The sequence below is a fragment of the Chlorocebus sabaeus genome, chromosome 2 (genome assembly GCF_047675955.1).
Source record: "Chlorocebus sabaeus isolate Y175 chromosome 2, mChlSab1.0.hap1, whole genome shotgun sequence".
In the NCBI taxonomy this organism is placed as follows: Eukaryota; Metazoa; Chordata; class Mammalia; order Primates; family Cercopithecidae; genus Chlorocebus; species Chlorocebus sabaeus.
This window is the reverse complement of record NC_132905.1, coordinates 97,765,989-97,779,191: the sequence shown is the minus strand read 5'-3', so window position 1 is coordinate 97,779,191 and position 13,203 is coordinate 97,765,989. Positions and strand designations below refer to the sequence as shown.

General features: G+C 46.5%; 1 protein-coding gene across 1 annotated transcript in view; it reads right to left on the bottom strand.

Annotated features, from left to right (window-relative positions):
• AGPAT3 (1-acylglycerol-3-phosphate O-acyltransferase 3) overlaps nt 1-13,203 on the bottom strand; it is a 119,371-nt gene that overhangs the window by 105,721 nt on the left and 447 nt on the right. The window lies entirely within an intron of this gene.

Here is a 13,203-nt window from a genome sequence, read left to right as displayed (position 1 = left end):
GGCCTGGGTTTCTGTCCTGGACACAAGTGAAGACAGAGCAGACAAGATGGTGGTACCGGAAGAACGGATGGGACTGGGCCTGCTGGGAAGATATCCTCAGCCAGATCTCAAGAATAGCAGCACCATTTCAGCCAGGCGCGGTGGCTCACGCCTGTAATCCCAGCACTTTGGGAGGCCAAGGCGGGCGGATCACCTGAGGTCAGGAGTTCAAGGCCAGTCTGACCAACATGGAGAAATCCTGTCTCTATTAAAAATACAAAAAATTAGCAGGGCATGGTGGCACATGCCTGTAATCTCGGCTACTCAGGAGGCTGAGGCAGAAGAATTGTTTGAACCTGGGAGGCAGAGGTTGTGGTGAGCTGAGATGGTGCCATTGCACTCCAGACTGTGCAATAAGAGCGAATCTCAAAAAAAAAAAAAAAAAAAAAAAAAAAGAATAGCACCATTTCAGGTGCTTCCTAGTCTTTTTCTTCACATTTATTTTCTACTTTTGAAACCTGACATGCCCTTTAACTATTACTGGCATATGCCATGTATATGTACAGCAGTTCTTCAGTTACCAAATAAAAGTCATCTGAAGAAAGTCAATTGAAAGGGCAACCTAGGCCAGGCACGGTGATTCACACCTGTAATCCCAGCACGGTGGGAGGCCGACGTGGGCGGATCACGAGGTAAGGAGATTGAGACCATCCTGGCTAACACAGTGAAACCCCATCTCTACTGAAAATACAAAAAAAAATTAGCCAGGAGTGATGGCAGGTGCCTGTAGTCCCAGTTACTCGGGAGGCTGAGGCAGGAGAATGACATGAACCCGGGAGGCAGAGCTTGCAGTTAGCCGAGATCGGGCCATTGCACTCCAGCCTGGGCAACAGAGCCAGACTCTGTCTCAAAAAAAAGAAAGAAAGAAAGAAAAAAGAAATGGCAACCTAGTCTGCCTATCCTAAAGTAGCAGAAAGCATCTCAGGTGGGATGGGTGACAGGGAAGTTGACAAAAAGTTAAGTTTATAAGGACAAAATCTGAGTCACATTTTGCAATTGTTAAAACTGGTGGGCTGGGCATGGTGGCTCATGCCTGTAATCCCAGCTACTCAGGAGACTGAGGCACAAGAATCACTTGAGCCCTGGAGGCAGAGTTTGCAGTGAGCCGAGATCCTGCCACTGCACTCCAGCTTGGGCTACAGAATGAGACTTTGTCTCAAAAAACAACACCACCACCACCACCACCACCAAAACTGGTGAAAAGCATTTGATAATGATGTACTCAGCGGGGAGGCTTCCCAACCTTAAACACCCTGGAAATTACACGTTGTCCTCCACCAGGCAGTTTTAGAGTTAGATAAAATTTCCCCCCAGACAGTTGGGTCATTTTGGTATATCTAATCTGTGACACTCCTTCTACTGTCATTACGGTTTCATTCATCAGGATTGATGTAGTTCCACCTACACCATCAGCAAGTTCTTCGATCTCAGATTTCTGCTATATGATCACTTTCCATCTAAGTCAATTACATCTTTAGACATCCCTTTTGTGAGCCCAGGAAATGAGCTAAAGTAATTCGAGATCAGTCCCATTCCTGGACTCCTGGCAGGAGCAGGGTTTCTCCAGGGAGGCTTTGCTCCCTTCAAGTCTTGCAGGAATCTACAGACAAAGCCCACGTGAAATGAGCCCAAAATCCAAAATCACAAAGCGTGTGACAGGCAAACATCGGTGAGCAAGAGGCAGCAGAACAAGTAGCAGGCTCCAACCCTCAAAAAATTCAAATTTTAGTATTTGTTAATATTATTATCCTTTGGTATTATCAGTTACAGTATAGAAAATAAGTATGTTTAGACATAGAGAGAAAATAAAAATAAGTGTAAGGAAAAGAATACCAAACAAGAGGAGAGGCAAACTTGGAAAAAACAAAGAGAACTTTCAGGAATGAAAAATATAATCATTAAAAAAATGAAAATTAAAAGAACAGGTTACGTTGGGCAAGGTGCCTGTAATCCCAGCACTTGGGAGGCTGAGGTGAGAGGATCATTTGACCCTGGGAGTTCAAGACCAGCCCTAGCAACATAGCAAGACCCCATCTCTATCAAAAAAAAAGAAAAGAAAAAGAAGAAGAAGAAGAATGGGTTAAATATTAATAGTACAGAGGCCAGATCTCAAGAATAGCACTATTTCAGTCAGGCGCGGTGGCTCACACCTGTAATCCCAGCACTTTGCGAGGCCAAGCCAGGTGGATCACCTGAGGTCAGGAGTTTGAGACCAGCCTGGTCAAATGGGTGAAACCTATCTCTACTAAAAATACAAAAATTAGCCAGGCATGGTGGTGGGCACCTATAATCCCAGCTATTCATGAAGCTGAGGCAGGAGAATCACTTGAATCCAGGAGGCAGGGGTTACAGTGAGCCAAGATCGCACCACTACACTCCAGCCTGGGTGACAAAGCAAGACTCTATCTCAAAAATAATAATTATATATATATATAATTATTATAATATATAAAAAATATATAATTATTATAATATATAAAATATATATATATATGGCACGGTAGATGGAGATGAAGATAGAGTTGTTAAACTGGAAAACAGAGCTGAAGAAATAACCTGGAATGAAGCATAAAAAGACTGAAAGGTAAAAACACGAACGAGAGTTTAAGTGGCTGGGAGGATGGTATGAGAAAGCCAAGCATAAGGCAGATGCTATATGGTCGACCCTTCATATCTAGGGGTTCCATATTTGCGGATTTGACCACGGATCAAAGATATTTGGGGGGAAAAATTCCAAAAAGCAAAACTCAAATTTTCTACTCTCTACTATGTTAAATTCACATTAATGAAGTTATATATAGGCATTGTATTAGATATTATAAATAATTTAAAGATGATTTAAAAATACATGGGAGGGAGGCCGAGGTGGGCAGATCACGAAGTCAGAGTTCAAGACCAGCCTGGCCAACATGGTGAAACCCCGTCTCTACTAAAAACACAAAAATTAGCTGGGCGTGGTGGTAGGTGCCTGTAATGCCAGCTACTTGGGAGGCTGAGGCTTGAGAATTGCTTGAACCTGGGAGGCGGAGGTTACAATGAGCTAAGATTGTGCCACTGCAGTCCAGCTTGGACGACTGAGCGAGGCTCCATCTCAAAAAAATAAATAAATAAATAAATAAATAAAAATATATATATATATATGAGAGGATGTGCACAGGTTATATACAAATACAACACCATTTTATATCAGGAAATTAAGCATCCACTGATTTAGGGAACCATGTTAGGTTCTAGAACCAATCCCTAGTGGACACTGCAGAATAACTATATTCAACAAAATAATGGCTGAAATTTTTCCAGAATTGCTGAAAGACATGATACTTTATCTTCAGGAAGTACAATGAATCCAAAACACGATAAAGAAAAAGAAATCTATGCTAGAAAGACCACAGTGAAGTTGAAAAACACCAGAAATAAAGGGACTATAAAAGCAGCCAGACAAAAAGCTTACTACTGACACAGGAAGGACAATCGAAATGACAGCTGACTTCCTAACAGCAATTTTATAAGCCAGAAGATACACAATAGAATTCAATCCTTAAAGAAATGCCAGAGACTCAGTGCTATACAGACTATATCCTCTGCCCGTGAGCCTTTTCAGCTGACATCATAATAAAAACATAATCTAAAATCCTCAATGCCTTTGGACATAAAAGCATTCATGGGTCATGGAAGAATAATAAAATTGTAAAATGCTGAACAATGAAAATACGACATATCAAAATAAACAAGATGACAGTACAGCAGAACTAAGTAGGAAAGCTATAAAGCCTTAGATGCTTATGACAGGGCCGGGCGCAGTGGCTCATGCCTGTAATCCCAGCACTTTGGGAGGCCAAGGCGGAGTTCAAGACCAGCCTGGCCAACATGGTGAAACCCTGTCTGAGGTCAGGAGTTCAAGACCAACCTGGCCAACATGGTGAAACCCTGTCTCTACTAAAAATACAAAAGTTACCCAGGCATGATGGCACATGCCTGTAATCCCAGCTACTCAGGAGGCTGAGGCAGGAGAACCACTTGAATCTGAGAGGCAGAGGTTGCAGTGAGCCGAGATCACGCCACTGCACTCCAGCCTGGGTGACAGAGGGAGACTCTATCTCAAAAAAAAATAGCAAAATACTTATGACAGAAAGTTGAAAATTAAGAACCTAAACTTAAGAGAAAATAAAAAAGAAAATGTTTCAATTCAGTAACCTAGAAAGAGAATGCCAGAATAAACCCAAAGAGTGTAGAAGGAAATCCTGACAATGAAAGCAGAAATCAGGGATACGGAAACAAAGACAGTGGAGAAAATCAGCAAGACTAATAGCTGGTTCTTTGTGAACATGAGTAAAACAGATGAGCCTCTGTGAGATGAATCTAGAAAAGAAAGGTAAAACTATTTTAGGAATGAAAAGGGTAATTTACTGTCAGATATAGTAGAGATCTAAAAATTAAGAAAATATTCTGACCTTTGTATTAAGAAACTGACAACTTGGGCCGGGCACAGTGGCTCACACCTGTAATCCCAGCATTTTAGGAGGCCGAGGTGGGAGGATCACCTGAGGTCAGGAGTTTGAGACCAGCCTGGCCAACATGGTGAAACCCCGTCTCTATTGAAAATGTAAAAATTAGCCAGGTATGGTGGTGCACGCCTGTAATCCCAGCTACTCGGGAGGCTGAAGGAGAATCGCTTGAACGCGGGAGGCCGAAGATGCAGAAGCACCCTGTGTTCTCCTTCCAAGCACTAGAGCCTGAGTCCTCATGGCACGTGGGTTTTGCTGGTGCACGTGCTTTATCTTGATGGAGTCTGGTGCCGTGCACGCTTCTGCGGCTCACTCCTTCCTCCCAGCGTTATCCTCCAGAGGCGCACACATGTTGCTGCCTGGAGGAGCTACTTCCTTCCCCTTTCCATAGTTAATGTCGCACGAAGTTATTTTTCATTTTATTTGGAGACAGGCATTGAGAGAGGTCCCAGAGTCTGACTCTAACACACATGCCGCTATGAACACCTTAGTACGTCCCCTGGGAAGCAGATGGCAGGTGCACCCCACACTCGATGCCATCTCCCTGCAGCTCCTGCCATTCTCTAGAACAGCCACGCTGGCACCAGTGCTCCATCTGCCCCCCACATCTTCTCCAGCACTTGTCCCCAAGGTCTTTTAAGTTTCGCCATCCCAGCAGGGGGAGGCCACGGCTCTCTGTGGTTTTGTTTCTGTGTCTCCCTAGTGACCCATGACAGTGGACCTTCCATCTCTCCAGCTCCTTGCTTTGGGGTCACTTTGTATTTCTCACACCAGGCCTCCTCTGCTTTGAGGAGGCAGAGTGGGACGATTCGGAACTAAGTGGCCACTGTTTGTACCCACACCAGAAGGCAACATGGCAGAAGCGTTTCCCTAAAATCAGGAATGGAACAAGGAGGGCCTGTCACACTTCCATCCGGCCCTGCTCAGGGCCTGGCCCAGGCAGCAAAACAGGAAGGAAAAATATGAAAGATATAAGGAAGAAACAGTCTTCACCATTCCCACATGACATGAATGTCTACTGAGAAAATCCCCAAAGTCTACAAATTTTTTTTTTTTTTTTTTGAGACGGAGTCTTGGTCTGTCGCCCGCGCTGGAGTGCAGTGGCCGGATCTCAGCTCACTGCAAACTCCGCCTCCCGGGTTTACGCCATTCTCCTGCCTCAGCCTCCCGAGTAGCTGGGACTACAGGCGCCCGCCACCTCGCCTGGCTAGTTTTTTTGTATTTTTTAGTAGAGACGGGGTTTCACTGTGTTAGCCAGGATGGTCTCGATCTCCTGACCTCGTGATCCGCCCGTCTCGGCCTCCCAAAGTGCTGGGATTACAGGCTTGAGCCACCACGCCCGGCCCAAAGTCTACAAATTTTAAGCAATGGCAAGGTGATCAGCTATTAAATCAATACCCAAAAGCCAACTGCATTTCTACAGAACACCAGCAAAGAATTAGAAATCAATAAAAATAAAAAACATCACTTACAGCCGGGCATGGTGGCTCATGCCTGTAATTCCAATACTTTGGGAGGCCGAGGTGGGCAGATCACTTGAGGTCAGGAGTTGGAGACCAGCCTGGCCAACATGGTGAAACCCTGTCTCTACTAAAAATACAAAAATTAGCCGGGCATGGTGGCACATGCCTGTAATCCCAGCTACTCGGGAGGCTGAAGCAGGAAAATCACTTGAACCCAGGAGGCAGAGTTGCAGTGAACTGAGATTCTGCCACTGCACTCCAGCCTGGGCAACAGAGCAAGATTCTGTCTCAAAAACAAACAAACAAACAAAAAAACACCATTTACAAAAGCGAGAACAATAATAAGAGCACCTGGGAATAAACGTGAGCAGAGTGTCCAGCGGAATGTGGAATACCACAGTGCTTTTTCAAGACACCTAGGAAGACCTGCACAGCCAACTCCAGAGGGATAAACGGCTTAAGCAGAGAAAGCAAACTTTACAACTTTTACAAAAAAATGCAGAATACAGGCCAGGTATGGTGGCTCACGCCTGTAATCCCAGCAGTTTGGGAGGCCGAGGTGGGCGGATCACGAGGTCAGGAGATCGAGACCATCCTGGCTAACCTGGTGAAACCCCATCTCCATTAAAAAATACAAAAAATTAGCCAGGCGTAGCGGTGGGTGCCTGTAGTCCCAGCTACTCAGGAGGCTGAGGCAGGAGCATGGCGTGAACCCGGGAGGCGGAGCTTGCAGTGAGTGGAGATCATGCCACTGCATTCCAGCCTGGGCAACAGAGCAAGACTCCATCTCAAAACAATAATAATAATAATAATACAGAATACATTTGTGACCCAAGAATTGGGAAGAACTTAAAGTAACATGCAAAAGGCACTACCTAGAGAAGAAGGATGGATAAAATTATACATTACATTAAACTATCTTTTCACCAAACAAAAAAAGTGCAAAGATAAAACTCAACTGGGAAAGTATATAATGCACACATTACAACCAAAGATGAACATCCTGAATCTATAAGGAAATATATAATATGGAAACTATATACAAGGAATAGGTGAGAAAAAGACATAACCCAAAAGAAAAATGGATGAAGCACATGAACAGGCATTTCACAGGGAAGGACACCCATGACCCATAAATACACAGGATGCTCAATTTCATCCAGCAGGGAGGCGTAAAGCAAGACCACAATTGCACAACAGTTTGCATCGACTATCTTTGCAAAAATCAACAGCAATGCCGAGTGCTAACGAGTATGTGGATCAACCTCACACATTGCTGGTGACTGTGCGACTTGATGTCATTCTGGGACACAGCCCACTCAGAGGTAAGCATGCAGGACATTAGAGGGCTACCCACGTGTGCCCAGAGACACGGACACATAACATTCCCTATAAACAGGTCAAGATTAGAAGTGCTTCTGGTAAATATATGGATGCATTCTGAAAACATTATTTTTTTGCAGGCTTTATCTTTGCATAGAGCTTATGGGAGGGTCTCCTGCAGGCACTTAAAGGCACGTGGAGTTACTTTGTTTTCCAATTGATTCTTATTCTCTTAGTACCCTCTTCTCCTTTCCTCTAAGCATCATCAGAGAACGCTGTTTCCAGCAGCCATCCCTGAGACAGAGGCAATGATTCTTTTGGTTTCATCTGCACATAAATTCTTGGGATTTTTCCCCTCTCTCTTCCTGCATTTTGGAAGTGCCCGTTTTGTCCTCATTTAATTAGTTCAGTTACTTTGTTTCAAGAAATAAACAAATACTGTAGCCCAGAGGCTGCAAAAATAGTAGCCCCAGCTGAATTCAGGTGGCAACATTTGTAATTTGGCATGTGCAGTTTGTTAAAAATAAATACACTGCATATAAAACTCCAGATATCTGGCTTCTCTCAAAAGACTAAAGATGGAGTCACTCTGGTCCTATACCCACCTAGCCTTGCTCAGCTGGGGGTCAGTGGCGGGTGGCCAGGTGAGCCAGACCCCACGGAAGAGGCCTCAGTTTCTCTCTCATATTCACCACCGCCACCCCTGTCTAGGCCTCATGTCTGCATTCTCACTTACCTTTCTGGCTGGACCCTGTCAGAATCTGTGTTTACGATTTTCCTGTATAGCTTTATTTATATATTTATTCATTTATTGAGATGAAGTCTGGCTCTGTCGCCCAGGCTAGAGTGCAGTGGCACGATCTCAGCTCACTGCAAAGTCCGCCTCCCAGGTTCAAGGGATTCTCCTTCCTCAGCGTCCTGAGTAGCTGGGACCTATGCATGCACCACCACACCCGGCTTTTTGGGTTTTTTTGGGTTTTTTTTTTTTTTTTTTAGTAGAGACGGGGTTTCATCATGTTGGCCAGGCTGCTCTCGAACCCCTGACCTCAAGTGATCCACCCGCCTTGGCCTCCCAAAGTGCTGGCATTACAGGTGTGAACCACCACACAGGGCCCCAATAATTCACTAACATTTAAAGAAAAGAAATAAAAGTTACAAAGGCTTTGGGACTCCAGGAAAATGCAATGCTAGCCTGGAGCTGGAACTGAACTGCACGACAAACATATTTTCTAACCAATGTTCTAGAACTTTAGTCATAGTAATAAGCTCCTGATTTAGAAAACTGAAAATAACCTGTGTGCACTGAAACACGGGTGTTCTGATCGCTGGAGTGCATTTGAAAATTCCCAGAACACCAGCACTTCACCTCCCTGCGCCAGCTCACTGCCAGCCACGGCAGGGAGTCCAAGGAGGATGGCGGTGGTTCGCTTTCTAAAACTAATCCAAAAGCCCGCCCGCCCATGCGGCATAGTGAGTCACAGTTGGGACTGTCTTTACTGTTCCTTTTGTTTTTGTGGATTATCAAAAGTCACTAAACTTAGTCAGGCGTGGTGGCAGCACCTATAGTCCCAGACACTTGGGAGGCCAAGGTGGGAGGATCGCTTGAGCCCAGGAGTTTGAGTTCACCCTGGGCAACACAGCAAGGCCCCATCTCTAAAATAAATGCATACAATTTTAAGTCCCTAAACTTTGTCTCTGAGGTTGCCATGGAGCTCTGCCAGAGAGAGTAGCTTCAAGGTGACAGGTGAGGAGGCAGGTGAGCCACAGCCTCCTTGCTGAGACACCTTTGGGACTCCTTCAGGGGTAATGACCAAAGGGGGTACTCATGCAGGGCCACCCTGGGGGTCCACTTGGCACTGGGCTGGCTGTGCCTAACTCAGGGCTGAGTCTGAGGCTCCTCCTCTCCAGCCCTGCTCCCTCCTGCCTCCTCTCACGGGGGTCAGACCTGCCTGGAGGTCTGCGTGCTCCCCCACCATCCTCTGCAGGGTTTCTCCCTGCACTCCACATCTCATCTTGGCACCTGCTTCCCAAACTGATAACCGCGCAACCCAAACTGACGTGGTCTTCCTCTAACAATCTGACTTCTGTCTATTTGGGCAAAAATCAATGCTATTACACCATATTTTACAAAGTCTAACAACTGATTAATTTCTCAACGCAAAGATTATGTGTAGCTCCCTAATAAAATGCACATTTGTTCACTCAATCACTCCAATTAGACTAGGACAAGGGCCTAAATCAGAAATCAATCAATGAAAAGCTTAACACAATCATCAGCACATTCTTCACACGAGGAGTCAATAAACAGCTCTTCATTCTACTCCCACCAAGTGTACCATAAAAAGCTCAGCGTAGATGAATTTACGTCAATTGAATTAATTTTCATCTTGATTCCATACCATATCCAGCATGTATCTGTGTCTATCAATTCAGATGGAGATTTCAGAGCCCTCAGTCCAGTAAGTATGGCCCTTCTACAAGTGAAAAGTGTTTAAATGTATAATATGTATATGTGAAGCCAATGACTTAGTCTCTGTTTCAGAAATGTAGATTTTCATCTATTGGATCTTACGAGCATCAAGGTGGTTTGGTGGAAAGAATAACAGCTTTGGATTCTATCAGACCTTTGTTTAAATCTAGATTTGCACAAGCTGAGATGCTGGCCAGGCTTCCCCATTCAGTTTCCCCTGTCAGTGTCTCTGTCAGTTTCTGTGTGATGGGGTAATACCACTCTCTTTACAGGGATATAGAGGAGCTTATAAAATAATAAGGTAAGCATGTCATAAAGCAGGTGACAGATTTAATGTCAGGTCAGCAAGTAGGATAGGAAGAAGAGAACAAGAACCACCACGGCTGCAGCACTGGTATTCAGCTCCCGGCACCTGGCTGAGAACCAGGAGGGCAGACAGTCGGGGGTGAATAATCGATCTCAGGACAGGTATTTCCTTGTACAGCTTGTTACTACTGCTCATTTTACAGTTCATCATTATTGTTATTTATTACGCATTTCATTCCCTACCCGCTTTCGGAAAGGAATCGAGACCATCTCCGTCAATGATGCATGGCCTTCCCAGTCACAGGGGACAGGCCCCTGGGCTGCAGGCACACTGTCCCACCAAGAGCACCCAGCTCCACTTTGAGTCCTAAGTGACAGGGTACGCCAGCCAGGAGGGAGATTTCTGCCTGTCACGCACTGAAGGGTACTTGTGTTGCTTTCAATTCACCACCAGTAACATTTAAAACATATCCTATCTGCAATCCTTAGGAAAAGATGTGGCCAGTTTAACCCCAGCATCCATGTAGCCTAATGGCCAGGTAGACTTTGGCCCTGCAGAGAGAACTAATGCCAACTTTCACCATTGACTTGGCCTTCCCGCCTCCAAAACTAAACACAGACACTGTCCCAAGGTTATTAGAGTGACGTCTCCTGCACTTTGCTTGACAAAGATAATCAAAACATGGCCACTTCGAAATGACTAAATGAAAGCCTGTCAGAAGGTGAACCACTAATGCACTTGCCTAAAATGCAGCACTTTGAAACTGGTAGCTTAGAACTCATCTTGAAATTATTATGAAGTGGTTTTAGGAAGGACAGACGGCTCATTGTCATGTTACTTTACCACTTGAAACAACCCTTTTAAAACCCCAAACACTCTTCGGTTAACCAAAAGTAAATTCCCACGGAATTTCTGAGCAACCGTCTTTAGAAAACTCAGTCCAACTTTACTGTAACAAAAATCTTGCAATGAGATGGAGTAGCTAAAGATCTCACATTAAACAAGTCATTAAAAAGGAAACAGTCAAATGTAGCCAATCAAATCCCATGCTGTGCTCTAGAACTACCAGTCTACCAGCGATAGCTTGTAACAGGGAAATCACAAGAGTTTTTGACAAGGCCAGAGAGGGAGGGAAAATGTGGAAGCAGAAGTCATTTACCAGAGGTAGGTTTTGATGGTGACAAGGGGCCTGCACTGGCTCTTCAGTGCCAAGCACTAGGGGCTTCAGCGTGGGGTCCACACTGTGAGATCCTAAGCGGGGCGAAAGGTCGATGAAGAGGGTAAATGTGACTGGGCGAGTTAAGGACACCCCTCTGCCAAAGGAATCCAGGAAATCAGGTTCTTCTCAAACACACATTCTGATCTTCCCCTTCCCTGTTTAGGAGAATTTCAACATTTCCCACCTACCTCTGATTTGACCAGGGATAGCATCCGCCGACTTTCAGGACCCGGACGGGTCAGTGGGTGGGAGTTCCAAGATTGTAAGCCTCAAGTCGGCCCTGCCGTTTGGTGACATAACCTCCGGCAAGTAACTCAAGCCCTGTTTTGTCAGACCATTTGTTTAGGAGGTCAAAGTGCGGAGGGGATGGGAGGTATGTGTATCAGTCGCGTGTCTACGGCCCGGAACAGATTACTTTGGTGAATGTTCTTTTTCTAATTTCCAAAATAAAACCATTACTTTCAGTTTGCTTCCCCAGCCCTGGCACACAGATGCGCGTGCAGGCGCAGGGTGTAGCTCCCCGGTGCGGAGTCTGCACTGGGGCCCGGCCTGGGGCCCTGGGGCGGGGCAGCACCCTCCCTCCAGGAAGGCCTTTTGTAGAATCCACACCCCTGGGGACTTTCCCACCCGGCCACACTGCCTTTAACCCAGCAGTCTTCAGGCTGCTGCAGCGCGTTCCCCTGGCAGATCCGCCAGGACAGGGCCGCACACAGGTAGGGTGACCACAGAGGGCGGCCACTCCATGAAGTCAGCTTCAGAACATTTAAGGCCCCTAACCTTCCAAGGCCAAGGGGCCCTGTTCGGTCTGAATGTCAATGGCATGTAGCTGCTTTTTAGACAATGTCCTCAAGAAGATACCTAAGAGTAACCAGAAATGGATACAAGAAGAGAAGAGGGACAGGCTAACTCCGAACTCTGTGGAGGAGGGGGACTAGTTGGAAAGGGAGAGGGGGAGCAGCAAAGAAGCAACCAAATTAAGAGAGTGCCCAGCACCCCCGGGAGACCCCTCTGAAGCTTTTACACTGAGAAGGCGAAGATCAGCAATTCCTAAGCGAGTCGGAGCAGCCGCGCCCGCAATTTAAAAGCTGCAGGATCCTGGGTCCCTCTAGCAGCCTGGGCCCGCCCCACCTCCCAGCCCCCAGCAGGAGCCGTGCACTCTGTTCTCAGCGTTGGCTTTCATTTTTAATGGGAGCCGCACGCTCATCACCCTCTGTCTGGAGGCCAACAGCCCACATCTTTCCTTCTAAGATCATGTTTCCCAAGAAAAAGAACCCAACTGCTCAAGTATTCTCTTAGACAAGGTTTTTAAAATTGTGCTTAAAAAAAAAAAAAAGGTCTGGGAAGCCATTTATAAAAGCATTTTCCCCATGTCACTAAACTTCTCTCAAAGTTAAAAAAAAAAAAAAAAAAAACACTGCACCATTTTCAACTAGCTTCAAATACTAATAACCCTCCTTTCCTAAGTACTTGGGACCCACTCTTCCAAGAGTCCTGGGGTGGCCGGGGTGGGTTTTCGCCCCCTGGGCTCTGGTTCCCGGACTGACCCCATCCCGTGACCCAACCGGTGCAAACGCGCCTCCGGTCTCCGGGCCGAACGCACAGTCAACCCTGGGCCCCGCAGCCCTCCCCGCGCCGAGCGGCAAAAAGTGAAACTGCCCCCACGGTCTGGGCGCGCAAGGAGGAGGCCCCTGGGGGGGTCCCGGGTCCGCCGCGCCCCGAAACCAGGCGGCAGGCGCGTCCTGTCCACGGGGGAGCCGGGCGGGGCCTGGAGCAGAGTCCAGGACGGAGGGAGGGGACGTCCCCGCGGGAACCCACTCGCCCTCCCTCAGCCCCAGCCGGGGCCCCTCCCGGGCGTCCCGAACCCCCGGGCCTCCCGC